At 40.4% G+C, this 24,447-nt stretch overlaps 1 pseudogene; it reads left to right on the plus strand.

Annotated features, from left to right (window-relative positions):
- The first annotated feature begins 9,739 nt into the window (after window positions 1-9,739).
- LOC116479691 (large ribosomal subunit protein eL8-like) lies at window positions 9,740-10,566 on the plus strand (annotated as a pseudogene).
- Window positions 10,567-24,447: the final 13,881 nt, after the last annotated feature.

A 24,447-nucleotide genomic window follows, 5' to 3' on the forward strand; every position in this document is an offset into this window, starting at 1 on the left:
TCCTGCCTACCATCCCTCCTAACTTGTAGCATACCATTTATACAAGTTTATTCTCTTCCGTTATCTTAGCCTGGCTTCTTCCCTGAAATCGGAGTCTGAGACAATAACTTATGTGCGGATAGTTGATTTTGGGAAGAGATCCCAGTGAATAGGAGTGAGGGGCTAGGAAAATTAAGACATGAAAGGAAGGAAAGCTAACTCAAGAATACATTAATCAATCTGAACATTGTTGTAGGTAACGCAGGCTCATTTCTCTGGATCTTTGAATATCTACCTAGAATTGTCTGCCTTCCCCCAATGTGGCAGACATATCCTAAGGTAACCCCCAGTGATCTCTGCCTTCTGGTATTAATGACCTTCTTTATGCCCCTCACCCTAAGACTGGGTAAAACTTGTGAACTGCTTCCAGCCAGAAGCATAAGGCAAAGGTGATAGGATGTTACTCCCATGATGTAATGTAATACATGCATTACAATATATGATAAATGTGATGGGATATCACTCCCAGGATTATGTTATATTATGTAAGAATCTGTCTTGATAGCCGACTCACTCTCTCACTTTCCTGCTGGTCTTGAAGAAGCAAGTTGTTACGTTATGAACTGCCTATCGGAGAGGACCACGTGGCAAAGAACTCAGAGGTGGCTTGTAGAAGCTGAGAGCCAGCAGAAACAAAACAAAACAAAATCCTGAAGTTCTCAGTCCTATGACTGTAAGGAAATGAATTCTCCTAACAACCTGAGAGAGTTTGGAAGAAGATTCTTTTTTCTTCAGGCTTTCGGATGGGAACATGGTCCAGCCAACACCTTCACTGTAGCCTAGAGAGACCCCAAAGTAGAAAACCCAACTAAGGTGTATCTGGACTCCTGACCTACAGAAAGAGAGATAGTAAATGTGTGTTATTTTAATCTGCTCAATTTTTGTTAATTTGTTACATTGAATTGGAAAACTAATAGAGATTTTGGTGCCTAGAGGTAGAATGCTGCTGTAATAAATATGTAAAAATATGTCTGTGGCTTTGAAACTGATCAGTGGACAGAGACTAGAAGAATGCTTGAAAAGTATGATAGACAAAGCCCAAATCACTGCGAACAAACTGTCAGTAGAAATGTGGATATTGAAGACTGCTGTTGAGGACTCAGAAGGAAGTAAGGAACATGCTATAGGAAACTGGAAGAAGGGAGATCTTGTTATGTACTGGCATAAAGCTTAGTGAAATTATTTCTTGCAATTATGTTGAAAGCAGAACTTGTAAATGGATGAATTTGGTTATATAGTTAAGGAGATTTCCAAGCAAAGTGTTGAAGGGTACAACTGGTTTCTTCTTGCTACTTATAGGAAAATGCACGAAAAGAGACAAATTGAGAAAAGAACTATTAAGCAAAAAGGAATCAGGACTTGATAATTTAAAAAATCCTCATCCTCCCCAGATGGCAAAAAATATTAACAGTTGGAGATGGCTTTTTGGCACTGTCAGAAAAGCCTACTCTAGAGAAAATGCCCTGAAGTTACTCTATAATCTTTTTTAAAGCCCCAAAAAGATCAAAGGTCAGAGTACTCAGGGGTATTTCAAGAGATGGCCCTTAGATTTGAAAAGATCTAAGGGTATGCCTCAGATCCTCTCAATCAAACTTTTGAGCCTCTAGGAAGCTTAAAGGAGATGGAATTATTTTTGAAACAATCTGTAGATGTGGCCTTTGTCTGATAAGAGTGAATGCCACTGAAATACAGAAAGAACCACAATATTCTTGAGAAAATTATTTCTGCAGAAACAGTGCCAACTTGGAATAAGACAGACAAAAAGACTAGAAAATGAAAAGAGGCTGTCAGACCTCCAAAATTTTACTGGCAGAAAGCAGGCTGATAAAACTACTCATCTGCAAACACATGCTACCTTCCATGAAAAAGGAAGAATGACTCAGATGGTGGAACCAAGAACCCAGAAAGCAGAGCCAAGAGCCATGAAGAATCATTCCCAAGCCTAGAAACTTGATTAAGGAACTTCCAGTAAATCTAGTTGTATTTCAAAACTGCTATAGACCAGTGACTCCTTTTTACTACTCATTTCCCCTATTTTTAAACTGGAATGTCTATAGCTGTTATCCTGTGTCTGTCCCACCATTGTATGTTGGAGGCAGATAACTCATTTCCTTGGTTTCACAGGTCCATAGTTAGAGAATAATTGTGTCCAGGAGCTTTACTTAACAGGTTATATGTAGGAGGCTCATCTGCACCTGGACTTGATTCACATGATGAAATTTTAGAATTTGAGCTGATGCTATAATGAATGAAACTCTTGGGAACTGATATGGTTTGGCTGTCCCCACCCAAATCCCATCTTGAATTGTACTCCCACAATTCCCATGGGTTGTGGGAGGGGCCCTGGTGGGAGATAATTTGAATCATGGGGGAGGTTCCCCCATACTGTTCTCATGGTAGCAAATAAGCCTCACAAGATCTGATGGTTTTATCAGGGGTTTCCACTTCTGCATCTTCTTCATTTTCTCTTGCTGCCGCCATGTAAGAAGTGCCTTTCACCTCTCACCATGATTCTGAGGCCTCCCCAGCCATGTAAGTCCAATTAAACCTCTTTTTCTTCCCAGTCTCAGGTATGTCTTTATCAGCAGTGTGAAAATGGACTAATACAGGAATCTTGGAAGGGGAGAAACCATATATTTCATATGGGAGGGCCTGAGGAAAGACTGGCAGACAGAACCTAGGCTGACTCTCCAATGACCCCCACTTTCTGGTACCAATGCCCCTGTTAATTACATCCCATGAATATGGTAGGAATCTGTGAAGCATCTAACTTATAGAATATGGCAAAGGTGACAGAATGGCATTCCTATGATAACATTATGTTATGTAAGACTTCGTATTGCTAGTAGACTCTTCTGCTGGCCATGAAGAAGCAAACTGCTATGTTGCTGCCTATGGAGTAGACCACATGGCAGGCAACTTGAATGGACTCTAGGAGCTAATGGCATCGTCCAGCTGACAGCCAACCAGCACACTAAAGCTTTCAGTCCTATATCCTCAATGAAATAAATTCGTTCAGCAAGCCATATGAGCTTGGGAGCAGATGAGCTTCCCAATGAGAACACAGCCCACCTGATGCATTGACTCTAGCCTGGAGAGACCTGGAAGCAGAAAATCCAAATAAGCTGTGTCTGTACTCTTGACCACAGAAACTGGGATATAATACATGTTATTGTTTTAGGCTGCTAGATTTGGCAACTTGTTATGCAGCAATAGATTACAAGTGCAGTCAAAGATTGTCCCAGAGAGTGTTAACTTCTTTACTCTTCCAGATTGTACATGCCCAAGCGCAGAGTGGGTTCTCATGGGCATCCATGCCATATCATCAGAGCAGCACAGGTTTTGAAATGATAAATATGTGGTACAGTTGCACAAAACTGGTTGCCATAGCAATAGCTGGTATAAAATGTAGGCTGAAAGGATGTGAAAAAGATTATTCTAGTTTGTCTCATCCTGGCTAGCATTTCAGGGAGTCTGTGTTGCTTGACTGGGTGGGGGCAACCAGATCATCATCTCTGAAGGGTCTGAACTCTAATTCTTGCTCTTCAGTGAGTCTTAATTATTACAATTACCCATTTATACTTATCACCAGACATGGAGCACCAAGAGATAACTCAGTGAATCCAATGTGTTCCATGCATCGGACTTCCTGTCTCCATTGGGTAGCAGCAACTCTTTCATATGGGTAATCAAGGTCAGTTATCACCACCAAGATAGTAAGTGTTTTCATTGATGGTCCACTGACACAAGTTATCTAAAATGATCATGTGGTAGTTTATAGTTTCCAGTTCAATGGAGACTTCATGTGTGCCCTCATAGAAGTCCCCTTCATACCAAACAAGTGCTTCTAATCCTGAAAAGCCTAAGAATGCACAGATAGGAAGCCCAAATTCTGCAGAGGGGTCAATGGGAGTGTTGGTGAGAGCCATTCCTACAACCACCCTTTGGTTCCTGGACCTGTATATTCTGGCTATTGGAAACATACCACTATAAATCAGCTGTACTTTTTTTTTTTTTTTTTTGAGATGGAGTCTCGCTCTGTCGCTTAGGTCGGAGTGCAGTGGTGCAATCTCAGCTCACTGCAGCCTCTGCCTCCCAGGTTCCAGCAATTCTCCTGCCTCAGCATCCTGGGTAGCTGGGATTACAAGCACACGCCACCGCACCCAGCTAATTTTTGTATTTTTAGTAGAGACGAGGTTTTACCATGTTGGCCAGGCTGGTCTCAAACTCCTCGCCTCAGGTGATCTGTCCACCTTGGCCTCCCAAAGTGCTAGAATTACAGGCGTGAGCCACTCTGTCCAGCCATCAGCTATACATTTAATGCACCTATCTTATTCTTGAGAACAATACCTTATCCCTTTGAAGTGTTAGTCCTGAGTATTACACCTATTTTATCATAAAATGGGCCCTTTGATATAAAAAAATTAGGTAGAATTCAATGCCAGTAAATCAGGCATTCTGTAAGTTCTTGTATGGTGGGTGGTGCTGACAAAGACACCTACAATAGTGAAGAAAAATGCATACCCATAACAGGTATCAATTCTGATAAGTACAATTTGCTATCCCCTCCAGGGTTGAAAGAGTCCAGTATAATCAATTTCCCACTGAATGGTTGACTAGCCTTCTTAAGAGATGGTGCTATAATGAAGACTTAGCATTTATCTTTGCTATTAATAGACTGGACAAGCAGCAGTGGCCCAGGAGAGAGAGAGTTCATGCTATTGGATCATTCACAGCCTTTATCCCTGCCACCATGGCCATGCAATTATCATGGGCCCATTGTGTAAACACAGATATTGCTGAGAAGAGAGACTGAATGATTTCTACTAGACAAGTCCTGTCTACTTGGTTGTTTAGTGCTTTCTCTGCAGTATAGGCTCTCTGATAGGCATTGATGTAGCACATAAATTTCTGCACACTTTGAGCCTACTCCAGTGGTCTACCCATACATTTATTCCTTGGACATTTTTATTTCCCATCTTCCAGTCTTTCTCCTCTAGGCCCTTCTGACTAACCAAACAAGCCAACTGCCGTCATTCAAAGGTCCATGTACACTTATACATCAGGCCTTTTCTTCCTTTATAGAAAGTAATTGATCAGGTACACTGCTTACGGATCTGCAGTTGAGAGAATTTCCCTTCAGGAATACCCTTAAGTAGGGTGGTTGTGTAGCAGCAGTCCATTTGGAGTTAGCACCAACATAACACCAATAGATTGAGATGACCTTTCTGTGATTAAGCTTCCATGCGCTATTTTGCAACATCATGCATTTAGTCATTTGGAAAATAGTGCTTCATTGAGTTATGCATATCTTCCAAGTGCTGACAGATTTCATGTTGAAATACCCAAAAAAATAACATGTATTATTCTCACAACTGATCTCATCAGAAAATTTTTGAAGAATCAAGAAGCTGCCAAATTCACAGAGGTAGATATGAGTTTTAAAAAATTCCAAATTTTGTTTGAAAGCTCAAATGTTATCATCGGCAACAAACGCTGTGAGTTGTTTTCCTTGAAGTGACGGACTCACTTATTTTTGAGAAAAGTTCTGACACATACCTAAGTTTGAATAACTATAGTTTATCTGTCTGTCATTCTTTCAAGTAAAGATAATTTTCCATGTAAAATGGTGGCTTGTTTAACTCACAACTCAAGCACAAAAATCATTTTCTTTGAGATAACCTTAGAACTTTGGTGTGCAACAGGAATACATTATGCATTTTGTCTCACAGAATTTTAAAAAATACACAATCAAGGGTTGAGATTTAATAAAATTAATCATGCTATTTTATCAAGAATAATATTAAATGAAACTGTCTTGTTTTTCTGGGATATAGCAGTAAAGAATTCAATGTCTACTAGTACACTTTTGGTACTACTGCCTTAATTTCTGTTAAAGCACCAACAATTTTACCCACCATTGCCTTTGTTTCATAGTGCAAATGTCAACTCACTGAGAAAGCCAAGTAATGTCTTACGATTATTGTAAAAATAGTTTTATCTTGTATGGACTTGAAAGGATCTTGGAAATACCCTGGGGTCTGCAGACCACATTTTGTGAACCATGGTCAAGAGAAAAATCTGAGTCCTATGTGGTAGCAATCCACTTTTCACACAATTTGCCCCTCTGAGAAGAGTCTGTGCTGTTTTCACCAATCCTGGCTTTGACGCTTCTCTCATTGGCCTTTTCTGCTTGCTGATATCATGACCATCATATTCCATTCTCGGTTCTAGTTCCGTTTCCCATGTCTAACCATTTATTCTTGTCATCAAAGTAAAGATTCTTTGCCTCTCTTTGTATCTACTTGATCAAATGTCACACAAATCTTTTAATGATTCTATTTTAATTCTTGATCTTTTGTTACCAAACAGGCCCTTCAGGATAGAACTTAATTTCATTCATTATTCTTTTGTTCATACATTATTTATTTATTAAAAAAAAATTTTATGCAGACCTACTATGTCATTTCCCAGAGAAATGGCATTTGCTTTCGGCCTTAAAGGGTGACATTATTTGAACAGGTTAAATGAGTTTAAGCTTTTCAAAATATAATAAATAATACCAGATTTATGGAGGTAAAAACAACGACGATAATAGGGAGATTGCTTAGGGAAGCTCAAAGAGAATGCACACAGTGAGTAATTAAAGACAAAGCCAGAAAGGCATTTCAGCGTCATCTCATGAAGTATGTTGAATGCTTGAAGTTTATTTTGGTAAGCAATAGGGAGCTGCTGGAGATATTTGAGCAGAAGCAGAAGTGATGGTGTAAAACGGGCTCAATATCAGAATTTGCTTAAGATTTATACGGAGGAAGAATTTGGTGGGAAAAAATAAACTTGAAGCAAGAAAACCAGGTTGGAGGCCTGAACTAGGTGGGTAGGCACAGAAATGGAGATGGATGGAGTTAGATTTTGAGTGCAAGTAAGATCAGTAGGCAGTGGTGAAGGAGAAGTTTTTGCCAAAAATAATTACAGTTTCAAGCATGAATTACTAGGAGAATGGTGAACTATTAATAGAAATCAGATAATCAGAAAAAGGAACAGTTTGTATGAGACAAGATGCTGAGTTCAGTTCTCTACCTGTTAGGTATATAAGTGGCTATACTCAGCGGGGGCCTATTTGTAAATTTTATACCATTTACAAGAACTGGAACCTAACAGATATTAGAAGATTGTGGTTATAGTTACAGTGGCTTTATATGTCTCTTTGCATTATAAATATATTAAAGTGCAGTTGTTATTTTAATTTCCTGTAGAGTTTTTCTCTGGACAAATGTAGCAGGGATATATAGCTCTTCTGTGGTTCATACGTCACAAAGATTGCTCTTATAAAATGACATATACTTATTGAGTGAGTGTATATGTCAGTTATTATGCTAAATTTTACGTATTTTACATCAACTAATCTTTACATCAGCTCTTTGGTATTAGTATGTGGATTTTTATAGGAGAAATCAAGATGCAAAGAGGTTAAGTAACTTTCCCAGGGTCAAACAGGAAGCAATGTAATGACATTTGAACCCAGGCTCTGAATGGCCCTTCTCTTTTGACTCTATAGGATAAAGTACCTATTTGCCTCCTTCCCTTTTCCTTTTCATGGAATGAAAGGACATAGTGCCTGTTAGCACAGACTATTGGTCTTTACTCTATGATTGTATCCAGGGATTCATTTAGTGCCTGCTTAGGAGATCTGTCTTAGGAAGGGCTTGTGATCAGTGGCTCTTCTTGGGGCAATGACTTTCCTGAGAGAGATATTAAGTAATAAAATTATTTAACTAAAAAGTCACCCCCTAAAAAGAGCAAATAAAACAGTTTTGAATTATAACTATACTAAAGTCATTAAAAAATAATAAAAAGCTACATAAGGTCCTTTGAAACCACTTTAAATTTAGACAAACAGCAGAGAATGCCCTTAATCGCAAGTCTGAAGATCTAAGTGTGGAACTCTTCCTAAAGGAAACACAGAGGATGAAGAGTCTGGAGATTAATGTTGCGGTTGGCTGATACTCCAACACAGAGTGCAGTGAGCAGGGATTCACCAAGAGGAAAGATACATCTGTGCTACAGGCTTTACATTGCACTGCCTGACACTTGGTGAATTCTTAATATATATAAGTTCCTGTCTTTCTCCCCTTTTGTATGTTACAAAATGTTTTTCCACATCTCATTGTATTTACTCTATATAGTAAAAAGAAAACCCTGAGGAATAAACTGTTATTCCCATTACAGAGGTACATAAGCCTTTACTTGTTGAAGCTGAGAATGGCTGGATAATTCTGCAGCGCAATCTCTCCAACCTGAGTGTTCTGGTTTTCACTCTCCCTGTAGGACTTTATCATTTGTTCTCCGACCATTGGGCTGTTAACAAAGAGTGAAGGTTTTTCCGGTAGGAGGGGTCTTTCTGGTTGGAGTCCGAACTGAACATAGATCCCACATAAGTAAAGGCCCATGACACTTTTTGTGTAACACAATTAAACTTCCTTCATGCAGTAGCTGAGGGCATTACTGTTAATCCCTTGATGTCTAGGGCTGTGTGGGTGACATCTTTTACAGCAAAGAAATACTAGTTGTTTTACTTCACAGAATTATCAAATAAAGCCTCATGGAAAGTCTCAGACATGAGGTAGAGCTTTAAGGACTGGTAGGATTTATATAAACCACAGAAGCTCTGAAGGTTTGTCAGACATGAAGAAAAGCAAAAGTGTAGTGTGATCATGTTCCACAAAGGAGACCTATCTGCCAACAGCATGAAGGGAAACTAAGAGGAGATAAGATTAACTAGATCTTCGAAGTTCAAATGATGGAAGATGTTGACCACGAAAATTTTAAATTTTGGCTATAATCCAGCAATCTCCAATGTTTTTGGCACCAGGGACTAGTTTTGTGGAAGACAATTTTTCCATGGACTGGGGTTGGGGGGATGGTTTTGGGATGATTCAAGCACATTACATTTATTGTGTACTTTATTTCTATTATTATTACATTGTAATATTTAATGAAATAATTATGCAACTCACCATCATGTAGAATCAGTGGAAGCCCTGAGCTTGCTTTCCTGCAACTAGATGGTCCAATCTGGGGGTGATGGGAGACAGTAACAGATCATCAGGCACTAGATTCTTATAAGGAATGTACATCCTAGATTCCTCACATGCACAGTTCACAATAGGGTTCCTGCTCCTGTGAGAATCTAATGCCACCACTGATCTGACAGGAGGTGGAACTCAGGTGATAATGTGAGTAATGAGGGGCAGCTATCAATACAGATGAAGCTTCTCTCACTCACCCACTGCTCACTTCCCACTATGCGGCCCAGTTCCTAACAGGCCATAGACCTGTATCAGCCTCGGGGTTGGGGACCTCTGCTGTAACCTTTTTTTTTTTTTTTGGAGGTGCAGTTTCGCTCTTGTTGCCTAGGCTGGAGTGCAATGGCGCGATTTCGGCTAACCACAACCTCTGCCTCCTGGGTTCAAGCAATTCTCCTGCCTCAGCCTCCCTAGTAGCTGGGATTGCAGGCATGCACCACCACACCTGGCTAATTTTTTTTTTTTTTTTTTAGTAGAGACACGGTTTCTCCATGTTGGTCAGGCTGGTCTCAAACTCCCATCCTCAGGTGATCCGCCCACCTCGGCCTCCCGAAGTGCTGGGATTACAGACATAAGCCACTACACCTGGCCTGCTGTAACCTATTTAAGAAGCATTTGGTCCCCTCCCACCACCCAAGATGCCGAAAGGAAAGAAGACCAAGGGGAAGAAGGTGGCCCCAGCCCCTGCTGTTGTGAAGAAGCAGGAGGTCAAGAAAGTGGTGAATTCCCTGTTTGAGAAAAGGCCTAAGAGTTCTGGCACCGGAGAGGACATCCAGCCCCAAAAGGTACCATACCTGCTTTGTCAAATGGCCCCACTATATCAGGTTGCAGCAGCAAAGAGCTATCCTCTATAAGCAGCTGAAAGTGCCTCCTACAATTAACCAATTCACCCAGGCCTTGGATCACCACATAGCTACTGGGCTGCTTAAGCGGGCCCACAAGTACAGACCAGAAACAAAGCAAGAGAAGAAGCAGAGACTGTTGGCCCAGGCTGAGAAGAAAGCTGCCAGCAAAGGGGACGTCCCCCACTAAGAGATCACCTGTCCTTCGAGCAGGAGTTAACGCCATCACCACCTTGGTGGAGTGCAAGATGGCTCAGCTGGTGGTGATGGCACACAACGTGGATCCCATTAAGCTGGTTGTCTTCCTGCCTGCCCTATGTCATAAAATGGGGTTCCCCCACTGCATTATCAAGGGGAAGGCAAGACTGGGACGTTTAGTCCACAGGAAGACCTCCACCACTGTCACCTTCACAGAGGTTAACTCAGAAGACAAAGGAGCTTTGGCTAAGCTGGTGGAAGCTATCAGGACCAATTCCAGCGACAGATATGATGAGATCCATTGTCACTGGGGAGGCAATGTCCTGGGTCCCAAATCTGTGGCTCACATTGCCAAGCTGGAAAAGGCAAAGATGAATGAACTTGCCATTAAACTGGGTTAAGTGTGCACTGTTGAGCTTTCTGTACATAAAAATAATAAAAATAATACAAATTCTCCTTCAAAAAAAGAAAAGAAACATTTGGTTCTTAAGAGGGGGAGAAATATTTACAAGTAAAGCCACATTACCTTGCCCAAGACATGTTCTTGCATCTTTATTTCAGGCTCCTTTATTCTGCAAAAGGAGAGGTGAGGGAAGCACAATGACTGAGTAACATGAAACCACAGGCCTCAAATTTTCTAAAAGAGTGTAGCAAGCAGAGCCCCTAAAACAGTACAGGTGAATTTTTCTTCCCTCCAACAGTGTCTGACAAGAATCCTAGAAACAGGAAAATTTTCTTACTATATTGAATTCAAACCCTAACAAAATGAGAAGACTATATGCATTAGTCTGCTTAGGCTGCCATTAAAAAAAAAAAATACCATAGACTGTGTGGCTTAAATAACAGAAGTTTATTTTCTCACAGTCTGGAGGCTGGAAGTCTGAGATTAGTGTGCCTGAATGATCGGTTTCCAGTGAGAGTTCTCCCCTTGGGTTGAAGAAGGCTGCCTTCTTCCGTATATATTTGCTCGCATGACCTGTTCTTTGTTCAAATATGGAGAGAGAGGGAGTAAGCTCTCTGGTATCTCTTGTTATAAAGGCACCATGTAATCCTAATGTCCTCCTTAAGGCCCCATTTCCAAATAACATCACATTCGGTGTTAGGACTTCAACAAATGAATTTTGGGGGAAACACAGATGTTCAGTCTATAACACCATATAGCATGAAATGATTGAATAGTGCCTCCTAATCTCTGTCATAATCACTAATAAAAAACATGATGAGGCTGGGCATGGTGGCTCATGGCTATAATCTCAGTGCTTTGGGAGGCCAAGACAAGAGGATCACTTGAGCCTAGGAGTTCAAGACCAGCCTGAGCAACATAGCAAGACCTTGTATCTATAAAAATTTAAAAAATTAGCAGGGCATGGTGGTACTTACTGGTAGTCCCAGCTACTCGGGAGGCTGAGGTGGGAGCATCCCTTGGACCTGGGAGGTGGAGGTTCCATTGATCCCTGATTGTACCTCTGTACTCTAGCCTGGGAAACAGAGTGAGACTCTGTCTCAAAACAAAAACAAAAACAAAAACAAAAAAAAACAAATATCTTTTGAGATTTTATGCTAGGTGTAGGAGATACAAGAATGGCTATCTCAAGGAAGTGAAAGTTCTATCCGCCTGTGAAGGCATTCCATTAGTAAAACTTTTCCATTTTTCACCCTTAATGTCTAATAATGCTGTCTCCTTTGCCTTCTAAAATAATCTCACCTGAATCCCCTTTCTGTTAGCATCCCTGTTTACCTCTCATTCCACTTGCAGCAATTATAGAATACCATCATCTCTTATTATTGAAGGCTATCAAAGGAACCTGTGGGTTTTTCCATGGAAAGGAATTTCTCTGCCATATTGTATCTCAGCTGACATGAAACAGGCCCACTCATTTCTGCTTCAGAAAGCAGACAGCTGCATTTTCTTTGACCTGAGCCTTTATGAAATCACTTGTGAAAACTAATCCACTCCCTTAATAACCCATTAATCCATTAATCTATTAATTTGTGAAAGAATTAATTCATTAATGAGGTCAGAGCCCTCATGACCCAATCACCTCCAAAAGGTCCCACCTCCTAATACTGTTGCACTAGGGACCAAGTTTCCAACACATGAACTTTGGGGAAACACATTCAAACCATAGAATACCCATAAGGCTTAAAAATCCTGTTTTAGAATATGGCATGGTAGAGAACTGAACAAAGACCCTGATCCAATAGCTTTTGGTCTAAGACTTGTCTTTAAGTGTTAATAAGATATTTGTGTTTAAAAAAACGAATTCAGGCTGGGCACGGTGGCTCATGCCTGTAATCCCAGCACTTTGGGAGGCCGAAGAGGGCAGATCACCTGAGGTTGGGAGTTCGAGACCAGCCTGACCAACATGGAGAAACCCCCATCTCTACTAAAAATACAAAAAATTAGTGGGCGTGGTGGTGCATGCCCATAATCCCAGATACTTGGGAGGCTGAGGCAGGAGAATTGTTTGAACCCAGGGGGTGGAGGTTGTGGTGAGCTGAGATCAGGCCATTGCACTCCAGCCTGGGCAACAAGAGTGAAACTCTGTCTCAAAAAAAAAAAAAAAAAGAACAAAAAAACAAACAAATTCGGTCGGGCACAGGTGGCTCATGCTTATAACCCTAGCACTTTTGAAGGCCAAGGCAGGTGGATTGCTTGAGTCCAGGAGTTCAAGGCCAGCCTGGGCAACATGGCAAAACCCTGTCTCTACAAAAAATACAAAAATTAGCCGGGCATGGTGGTGCGCATCTGTAATCCCAGCTACCTGTGGGGCTGAGGTAGGAGGATTGCTTGAACCTGGGATGTCGAGGCTGCAATGAGCCAAGATCACACCACTGCATTCCACCGTGGGTGAAAAGTGAGACCCTATCTCAAAAAAAATTTAATTAAAAAATTTTAAAAATTAAAAAATGAATTCCCTCACATTTATAGCTTAGGTCCCTTGAAAACAATGTAACTAGTTGTAAGGTTGAGCTGATCACACTGTCCTTAAAAAACATCAGAGGGACTATTTCTGAGTAATCAGACAAATATGATAAGAACTTACACTTCTTGAGTTTGCCCCTCTACGAATAGACCAGGTAGGTCTTAAAGCACATATTCCTTCATTGATGTTTATATAGAGCTTTTAGATTCCTGGTGCCAACTTTAGAGCTATATAGTCATTTATAATACCTATAAGCTGAGAGTTATCTTTACCAGAAATCTAAATGCCAGGACTGGTAATGGTCCTACTATAACCCAAATAATTTGAGATATCTTACTTTTATGTAATGATTTTAATAATAAATAACATATACATTCAACCTGGACTCCTCCAACTAAAAAGGAAGATGTAAAACTCAAATAGCATTTCCTAAAAGGTTCCATTTTCCCCAAGTTTGGAAATGAGTACTTAAATAAAATAAATTGGGCTTTTTAGTGAGTATTCCATGAAAACTTTTCTTTTTTAATTGGAGGAATCAAGAGAGAAAAGAGATATAGGTATATATTCTGGTGAACAAAAAAGCACTGATTTGAAGTGTTTGTTGATTTCTGTAGTGTGAATACTCCCACCGTAGCTGATTTCGAGCTATCAACCTGACATCAATGAATGTAGAGTTGGAAAGAGATGCATACATTTGGCTCTCATGGGCTTGTGAAAGCTGGTTCCAGCACTCGCTCACTGTTACCGGGGAAAAAAAGAAATATTAGCTTATTAGCTGTTAAAGATCCATAAGACTACATCTTTCCTGGATGTAGTTTGTGGATAATCCAGTATTTGGAATTAAACTTATTTTTTAAAATTATGTTTACATACTTAATAAAACTAAAGATTCCTTTGATAAAGTTTATTTTATTTTATTTTAATTATTTTAAGAGACAAGATCTTGCTCTGTTGTCAAGGTTGGAGGGCAGTGGTGCAATCATAGTTCACTGCAGCCCCAAACTTCTGGACTAAAGCAATCCTCCTACCCCAGCCTCCCAAGTAGCTAGGACTACAGGTGCATTTTGTTATTTTTGTTAGATAATTTTTTTGCTTAATTAAATAACAAAATTAACCTAATTCTGTTATTTTTTGTAGAGACAGGGTCTCATTATGTTGCCCAGGCTGGTCTCAAATTCCTGGCCTCAAGCTATCCTCCTGCATCACCCTGATACATTTTTTAAATGTTGCACAACTTTGATGTGATTTAGGTATAAACATGGCAACAAGCTTTCCCCAGTAAAAAATATAGATAAGGATATAAATGTTTGTTAGTAAGACAATGATACAAAAAAGACTGTGTTTCTCATCTTGGCAGTTTCTGTGCCTTCATTGTTTTCATGCCACCGAATGAAATAGACTTAGAGTATTCTTCATGACCGTCAGCAAGATGGCAGACATTTCACAGTAACCTTACAAATTAGCAATATCCTCTTCATTTCTGCAAAGCTGAACAATAATATTTGAAGATGCTAAAATAAATAAAAAGTGTATTTGATTAAACAACAAAAAATGCAGGAGCACATTTGCAATTTGGATTGAACTTTTTTTTTTTCACCTCCAGCCCATACCTCTCTTTGGGGTTCCAACTAGTCTTTCCTGATAGTTTCATTCATGGAGACATCTGAATTTGAACATGGCTAAAACTAAACCTTTAATCTTTTCCTCCCCTCCATTTGCACTTCTTTCTGCCTTTCCTTCCAGCTGCTCACCCCAAAACTTGGGAATCATTCTTGATAATTTCATTTTTCTTATTTTCCATATCTAATCAATCATCAGTCCTCCTAATTCTTATCTATCATTTCTCCTGGGGTGACTGCCATAGCCTCCTAACTTGTCTCCCTTCTATGTTCCACACAACAGATACCACATTGTTTTAAAAATGTAACTTAAAACATCTTATTTTGTGTAAATCCTTCAATGGCTTCCCTTCTATTTAGGATAAAATCTAGCATCTTTATTTTATTTTTCCATTTTGGGTTTCTTTTTTCTCTTTTAGCAGAACTGTGGCAAGAACTTCAAAAACCTTAATCTTTAAAATAGCCCTGCATAATTTGACCTCTTCCTATCTGGGCAACCTCATCACCAGCCACTCTTGCCTTTGTTTGCTCACCCTAGCCTCACGGAATTATATCAATTCCTCAAAAATAGTCAGTGTCTAGCATAAGGCCTTGCTTAAATTCAAGCCCCTCCCACTACTGACTGCCCTCAAAATCAATTTGTAAAATGAAATCACATATGAAATACTAACATTAGAAAACTTCTAACACCTTAAAGAAACCTTTTTAAAGTATTAATTGACTGTTTTCTTGAAAGTAATTGGCTTTTTACTTACTGTAGCAAGGCCTGAGGGCGAAATAGCAAATGTGAACAGATAGAAGGCAAAACAATAAACTACAGTATTCCACTGGATACAGCTAAATGGCTTTGTACTATAGTGCAGATGTGTTCAACAGAATATGTCATTTTTTTAGTGTCCTCAGGGCAATAATATATGTATGCCATCTACCACAAGAAAATTATCACCTACTTCAGAAATGTTAAAGGTAGATCTTATTATTATTATTATTTTTGAGACAGAGTCTCACTCTGTCACCCAGGCCGGAGTGCAGTGGCATGATTTCAGCTCACTGAAACATCCGCCTCCCGGGTTCAAGTGATTCTCCTGACTCAGCCTCCCGAGTAGCTGGGATTACAGGCGTACACCACCACACCTGGCCAATTTTTTCTATTTTTAGTGGAGATGGGGTTTTACTGTAATGGCCAGGCTGGTCTCAAACTCTTGGACTCAAGTGATCCACCCACCTCAGCCCCCCAAAGTGCTGGGATTACAGGCATGAGCCACCGCACCTGGCCTTATCTTATTTGGAAGGATATAAAAGTTGTTTGGGAGAAATATTTGAAGGGAACTGTGAGATGATGGTTAGGTCTTAAGACAATTAAGTGCTTGTAACTAGAAAATGTTGAGATAAACCTGCCTCACCCTCTCAGGAGAATCCTTCAGTGTTCTAGTATCCACAGCTATATAACAAACAACCTAAACTTAGTAGCAGAGAACAACCGTCTATTTCTTATTATTTTCTCTCATGGATCTAGGGGCCGACTGTCCTTGTGTGGTTTCAGTCAGATTACGGCTGGGGCTGGAGTCACCTTACAGGTATTTTCATCCGCATATGTGTGGGTGGAAGCATGCTGTTGGCTGTGACCTCAGCTAAGGCTTTTGGCTGGAACAGGTACACATGGCCTTTGTATGTGGCTTGGGATTCCTCACAATAACTGATCTATGTGGGAGAATAAAGGTCTAGCCATCATGACCCACGTTGAGACATTTCTGAAGGGCCATTCCAGCTCTAGAGCTTTCTGTGGAGTCAGCCAAATCTGTCCTTGGGACTGGATCACAGCTTGACTTCTCCCGCTGCACAATCCTGCTTCCTTCCCTTCCGTAAGTGCTGATACCAAGGGACTCCTCAATGAGCGTCATGCACACTAAGTCAGTCTTAGAGTCTGCTCTTGGGGAATCTAGCCCACAACAAAACGGGAACTGTAAATTCAGTAGGCAAGGCTAGCTATGGAGACCAAAATAAGCTGGAACCACATGAGGCCAGTCAGTGTTGGTGCCAGAATTCCCACTTGGGGCATTGGGAGCAGCATTCTCCTGTGTATATGTCTGAGGATGGGAGGTGGGGCTGGAATTCACCTTGGGGATTTATTTTGAAGTGGCTTATGTACAAGTATACTATACCTTAGATTATATATTTACTTGTGGACCTGTCTGGGCAGCTTACAGAGATATGGAGATGAGAATAAAAGTCGCACTCTCCCCCACCGAGACCCAGCCATTCTGAGGATAGCCATCTATGGTTGGCAGAAATAGCTGTGGCATTCTCCAGAAAGTCTGAATAACTGAGGTACTTGGCAGAGTAATTGTTTTTTGTGGCCAAAGAGAAGCAAGAGAATAATCATGGAACAGAGCCAGAGCCTGCAGTGGAGGGCTGATGGAGGGTATAGGAACCACTGCCCTCCTTGCCCAAACTAAGATGTCCCATAGAAAGATTCACCTGAAGACTTTAAAAAGCTTGTTAGAGCCTGTCTGGAATCAACTAAAACTCAGTTTCAAAGCCCCTTATCTCTCAAATATTAGCATGGTGGACTCTCCTTTGGTTTATGTTTTTGCCCATGTATCACCTTTCCAAAGAGGCTTCCTTGATTGCTCACTGTGCTTAACCTAGCACCCTTTTCACTCTCTCTTTTCATACTATTTTTTATTTTCCTTTATATTGATTATCGCCATGTGACACAATTTCATGTATTTATTTGCCATCTCTCCTCCTAGAATGTAATCTCCAGAAAGTCTGAGAGTTTGTCTATTTCATTGATCACTGTATGCCAAGCACCAGGCAATAGCATGAAACTGATACATATTTGTTGCTTGAATGAATGAATGGCCATTTTCTTGGGCAATTTCTCCCATTCTTTGTATTCTGCTAGAAATCCCAAACTCTCCAGATATGGAAAAGCTAGGCAACAGCAACTTTTTACTGAATGTTTCCTAAATGACTTTTATTTCATATTTTTGAAATTAAGAAAATAGATTAATAAGTAGAAGAGAATAGATCACTCAGGTAAAAATTAAACATACGTGCTCAAACCTTGGTAAACTGAAAAATGTCTCTTCTCTCTTGATTCCCCTCCTTTCATTCCCCCAATAAAGCAAGAAAAGGTCATTGCTTCTTAGTGTGTATTAGCTTGAAACACTTTTAACTTTTTTAGTGAAGAGTTCATGTGGGTCAGCACGTGAGCCGTTCTTCCAAATCAATCAGTTGAAATGGGAACATGAATTTATTTGAGTGAGGCTATCAATACTGCCTTGAAAATACCAACCATCACAAATAAGTACTGATAATAAGCCTGAAATATACTGATACAGAGTGATGCAGGATTTTTTGCTCCTTAATTCAGCTAAAATACAGGTTCTTGTCACATGACCACAAAAAATTAGGCACGTGGACACATTGAAAGGTGAGGAGAGTGAAATTTATTAAAAGAAAGCTCTCAGTAAAAAAAAGGGGTCCTGCCAACAGGCGCCCACCTGACAGACTGAATACCAGGCCAGCACACACGAGCTGAAGAGGCTAGGCTCCTCTGCCGTGCACAAGGTGCAAATTCCCAGTGGCCCCACCCCACTCTCCCAGTGCGCAGGTGGTCCCCAGTCCGATGTGGGCATGCCCAGACAAGGCCCTGGGCAGGTTCTCTCATATGCACGAAAAGCATCTGATGTAAACACTTGTGGGGTGAGTTGGAGATTCTCCGGGTACCCTCCCTTATCTGCCTCCTGAATCTATCAAGATATTATATTTCCGATGGAATAGGGTGACTTTATTCATGAAAGGTATAAACGCAGTCAACTAAGGTAGAATCATTTTTTAAAGAATCTGCTTATTAATTAGAGAGGCATCCGTAGAACATCTTTTGGACCAAGTCTTCCGACTTCTTAGGACCTGTCCTCTTTCTGTGTGTTCTGGGAATTTGGAGCTTACCTCCTCAATCCATATGAAGATACAATCTTCCTAAACTGTGACACTATTCTCTCCTCTTAGGGATAGGCATTCATTCTGGGGACATGCTGGGGACCAAACTGGGCCAATGAGACTCCTTCCTTTGAGATTTGTAATTGAGACCAAAGATTTCAACTCTTTTGAACATAGGAGATATAATCTAGTGTGGGAGTTATTGATGATGAATACTTTCTGCTCCACGTCCTGGAAAACAGGGAGAGGCAGTGTGCAGAGACTGAAGAATGAAGGAGACTTGGAGGGAAAGCCGAGGCCCGCGAAGGAGGGCCTCTTGGTTTGCTGATGGTGTGTGGGGCCTTGCATCCAGCTGGCCATTGAAGTCCTGCTGTATCTCTGTCCTTGGGTTCTGTGAGGCAAACTCATTCCTTATTATAAATCCCCCCACTCCCCACCAGTCTAGCTCATTTGGGTCTTGAGGACTAAACTCTGACTGTTTTTTTTTTTTCTTATATTGCCCAAACTCCTACCTAAGGGGCCTGGGGGAGTCACACCCTGCAAACCATAAAGTCTCATCAGAGAGGTTTTATTTAACCTTCTGTAACATGACCTTCTTTCTCACCTGACTCTGGCATAACATCACGTAACAAGGAAATAAATCAAAATATTTTAAACCCCAAGTGTATTTCCTTGTCATATTCTTGAAACGGCTCTGCAAAGTTGTCTCCTGTGGGAAAAATCCACATTCTGTAGAGAACTGCCTTTCCCCGCCCCTTTTTTTTTCTTTCCAGATCCAGGAGATAATCAACAAAGAGTCAGGCACCCTTTTAAATCCGATAAGAAAACATTGTACAACAGAGACATAGATCAATGGAACAGAACAGAGCCCTCAGAAATGATGCCGCATAGCTACAACTATCTGATCTTTGACAAACCTGACAAAAACAAGAAATGGGGAAAGGATTCCCTATTTAATAAATGGTGCTGGGAAAACTGGCTAGCCATATGTAGAAAGCTGAAACTGGATCCCTTCCTTACACCTTATACAAAAATTAATTCAAGATGGATTAAAGACTTATATGTTAGACCTAAAACCATTAAAATCCTACAAGAAAACCTAGGCAATACCATTCAGGACATAGGCGTGGGCAAGGACTTCATGTCTAAAACACCAAAAGCAATGGCAACAAAAGCAAAAATCGACAAATGGGATCTCATTAAACTAAAGAGCTTCTGCACAGCAAAAGAAACTATCATCAGAGTGAACAGGCAACCTACAGAATGGGAGAAAATTTTTGCAACCTACTCATCTGACAAAGGGCTAATATCCAGAATCTACAATGAACTCAAACAAATTTACAAGAAAAAAACAAACAATCCCATCAAAAAGTGGGCAGAGGACATGAACAGACACTTCTCAAAAGAAGACATTTATGCAGCTGAAAAACACATGAAGAAATGCTCATCATCACTGGCCATCAGAGAAATGCAAATCAAAACCACAGTGAGATACCATCTTACACCAGTTAGAATGGCCATCATTAAAAAATCAGGAAACAACAGGTGCTGGAGAGGATGTGGAGAAATAGGAACACTTTTACACTGTTGGTGGGACTGTAAACTAGTTCAACCATTGTGGAAGTCAGTGTGGCGATTCCTCAGGGATCTCGAACTAGAAATACCATTTGACCCAGCCATCCCATTACTGGGTATATACCCAAAGGACTATAAATCATGCTGCTATAAAGACACATGCACACGTATGTTTATTGCGGCACTATTCACAATAGCAAAGAGTTGGAACCAACCCAAATGTCCAACAACGATAGACTGGATTAAGAAAATGTGGCACATATACACCATGGAATACTATGCAGCCATAAAAAATGATGAGTTCGTGTCCTTTGTAGGGACATGGATGAAACTGGAAAACATCATTCTCAGTAAACTATCGCAAGGACAAAAAACCAAACACCGCATGTTCTCACTCATAGGTGGGAATTGAACAATGAGAACTCATGGACACAGGAAGGGGAACATCACACTCCGGGGACTGTTGTGGGGTGGGGGTAGGGGGGAGGGACAGCATTAGGAGATACACCTAATGCTAAAGGACGAGTTAATGGGTGCAGGAAATCAACATGGCACATGGATACATATGTAACAAACCTGCACATTGTCACATTGTGCACATGTACCCTAAAACCCTAAAGTATAATAAAAAAGAAAAAAAAAAAAAAAAAGAAAACATTGTACAGCCTCTTCTCTCTGAAGCCTGCTAGCTAAAAGCTTCCTCTGCACAATAAAACTTCGGTCTCGGGCGGACACAGTGGCTCACGCCTGTAATCTCAGCACTTTGGGAGGCCGAGGCGCGCGGATCACGAGGTCAGGAGATGGAGACCATCCTGGCTAATATGGTGAAACCCCGTCTCTACTAAAAATACAAAAAAAAAAAAAAATAGCCGGGCATGGTGGCGGGCGCCTGTAGTCCCAGCTGCTCGGGAGGCTGAGGCAGGAGAATGGCCTGAACCCGGGAGACGGAGCTTGCGGTGAGCCGAGATCGCGCCACTGCACTCCAGCCTGGGAGACAGAGCAAGACTCTGTCTCTCAAAAAAAAAAAAAACAAAAAAACTTTGGCCTCTACACTGCCAGGTGCAGTGGCTCACACTGTAATCCCATCACTTTGGGAGGCCAAGGCGGGCAGATCACCTGAGGTCAGGTGTTCGAGACCAGCCTGGAACCCTGTCTCCAATAAAAATAGAAAAATTAGCTGGGCATGGTGGCTGGCGCTTGTAGTTTCACTTACCCGGGCAGCTGAGGTGGGAGAATCACTTGAACCTGGGAGGCAGAGGTTGCAGTGAGCTGAGATCTTGCCACTGCACTCTAGCCTGGGCGACAGAGCAAGACCCTATCTCCAAAAACAAACAAAAAAAAACCAAAAAAAAACAAACTGTGGTCTCCACAATCCAACCCAAACATTTCCTTTCTACCGATCCCAGGTCCTTAGACAAACTCAACCAACTGTCAATCAGAAAATGTTTAAATTTACCTATAGCCTAGAAGCTCCCCCCAACTCCCCGCCCCCCACCCTGCAACCCTCCAAGTTGTCCCGCCCTTCTGAACCAAACCAATGTACATTTTAAATGTATTTGATTGATGTCTCATGTCTCCCCAAATTGTATAAAACCAGGCTGTGCCCTAACCACTTTGGGCACGTGATCTCAGGATCTTCTGAGGGCTGTGTCATAGGCCATGGTCACTCATGTTTGGCCCAGAATAAATCTCTTTAAAATATTGTAGTTTGACTCCTTTTGTCAACAGTCTCTATCACTTGCCATCAAATGTTCTAACAAATATACTTTTTTAAAAGTAAGTTTTAGGCTTCTCAGGCCTGCCAATTTCTCTCCAACTGCCCATGAGAAATCTCAGAAAGACAAAGAGGCGGAGGAAGAGGGGGAGTTCTTTCTTCCCTAGCAGAGAAGCAGACACTATTTAGCAGCATTAAGGTATTTCTGATAAAGGGATGAATCGAGGACGTTCACAAAAGTACCAGTCTTAATATTCTGTTCGGTTTAGAGACACTTGTAAAAATGTATAGCCCTGTTCTCCTTTCTGTTATTAAAAACTCTCTGTGAAAGACATTTGTACAAAGGAGCCTTTTCAGAGGGGCTATGTCTTCTGAAGTTTCTCTATATCCTCTGGCAGTCTGCAATTCTAATTGGTTATCTTAGTAACTTGTTTCCCTAGTAATTATATTCAAACTGACATCTCCACTATTTAAAAGGCAATTACATGTTTGCCAGATTTCTTTGTTAAGCCAGAAGAGAAGTTTAAAATGGCCTTTCCCTCTGCTTTATGGTCAAATGAAGAGCACGTTCATGATTCTCTTGGTCTCCTTTTTCAAACAGATGGTTGAGAGTTTTTGTAACTACTTCCCATTCTTATTGCTTCCCATCCTATTGCTATCATACAATTTATTTTCATTAACTGATCCCTAATACTGGGAAATGCATTTAAATTCTGTGAATCCTTATTTCCTATTCTTTCCCACACCATATTTAAAAGATGAGTGTTTTTACTTCTATAACATAGGCTTGCTGTGTATGAGGATTCTCAGGGGCTGGGCATGAGTGCTACTTGAAGAAAAACAAATCTGATTTTTGTGGTCTCTTGGGGAAGTGGAAAACTCTCTGCAAAATTTCATTTTGTGAAGAAAGCAAACTAATTTTTGGGTGCATGTCCAAATAATATTTATTTTATCTGATATGTTTGAGTGGTATCTTCTGCATTTTAGAGGTTTGCCTGGTTCTAGGGGTTTTTGTATGATATGTAGTCCAGGCCTGGGTAACACCAGGGTTTCTCATGCTAATGCGGGCTCACAGCGATTGAAACTGTAAGAGCAGACTGGAGCAGGGAACAGGGAGGACTAAAGCAGCTGTGGGCTGTGTAGACATTTCTCTCTCTTCACATAGCCTCCGACTTTCTCCATTTGGTCTTTCTGCATGAGTTAGTTTGGGTGTTCTCACATCATCATGGCCTTAGGGTATCTGGATTTCTCATATGGCAGTTCAGGGTTACAAAACAGAGTGTTCCAGCCAAAAGGACAGTAGCTGCATAACGTTTAATGACTCAGCTTCAGAAGTCATATAGTGTCACTTCCACTGCATCCTACTGGTTACAAGCAAGTCATAAGCCTGCCCAGATCTGAGATACTGATGAGGCAAAGTTCCAGGAGTATCAGACAATGTCATATATTTTTTATTTTTGACTGTCATAGATATTTAAAATAACCGAAGAGGAGAAAGTAGACAACTAAATAAATATAATGGACTATTTTCCCTTCTTCATTTCTGAGGTTCCAGGTTTTGCTGTGGTATCATTGTACTCTCATGTGAAGACCTTCTTTTAGTATTCCTTTTAGAGCAGGTGCTCTGGCAAAGAATGCTATAAATTTTGCTTCATCTGAGAATATATCTGTTTTATTGTCATCCCCAAGGTATATTTTCACTTGATTTAGAATTCTGACTTGACAGTTCTCTTCTTTAACCCCTTTGAAAAACGTCATTCTACTTCCTTCTAGCTTCCATGATTTCTGATAAGAAATATGCAATCATTAAACTTACTGATCCTCCACTTGGATGTATCCTTTTTCCTCTGGCTACTTTCAGCAGCGTGATTATGATGTCTCTAGACATGACTTTTTATTTTTTATTTATTTATTTATTATTTAATTTAGTTTATCTTGTTTGAGGTTTTCTTAGCTTCCTTTATCCACACCTTTATATATTTAACCAAATCTAGGAAGTTTTCAACTTCTATTGAAATATTTTTTTTCTGTGTCACACTCTTCCTTCTCTCCTTCTAATATTATAATGATATAAACATTATAACTTTGGTATTGTTTCACAAGTCCTTGAAGTATTGTTTATTTTTTTAAAAAACTTTTCCTCTACATTGTTCATAGAGGGTAATTTCAATTCACCTATCTTCAAATTCACTGAGTTATTCCTCTGTCATCTCCATTCTGCTATGGAAGCCATTTAGTGAATTTTAAATTTTATTTTGTTTTTCATATCTAAAATTTCCATTTAGTGTGTTTTTTGATGTGTTTTATTTTTATATCTTCTATTCCTCTTTGAAGACCTTATATCTTTCCACTGGTTTAAAGGGAGGGAGTTTATGAATTTGATAAAGAAAATGTGGTACACCATGGAATACTATGCAGACATAAAAAATAATTAAATCATCTTCTTTGCAGCAACATGGATACAGATAGAGGCCATTATCCTAAGCAAATTAATGCAGG

This window comes from Hylobates moloch, unplaced genomic scaffold, assembly GCF_009828535.3.
Source record: "Hylobates moloch isolate HMO894 unplaced genomic scaffold, HMol_V3 SCAFFOLD_12, whole genome shotgun sequence".
NCBI lineage: Eukaryota > Metazoa > Chordata > Mammalia > Primates > Hylobatidae > Hylobates > Hylobates moloch.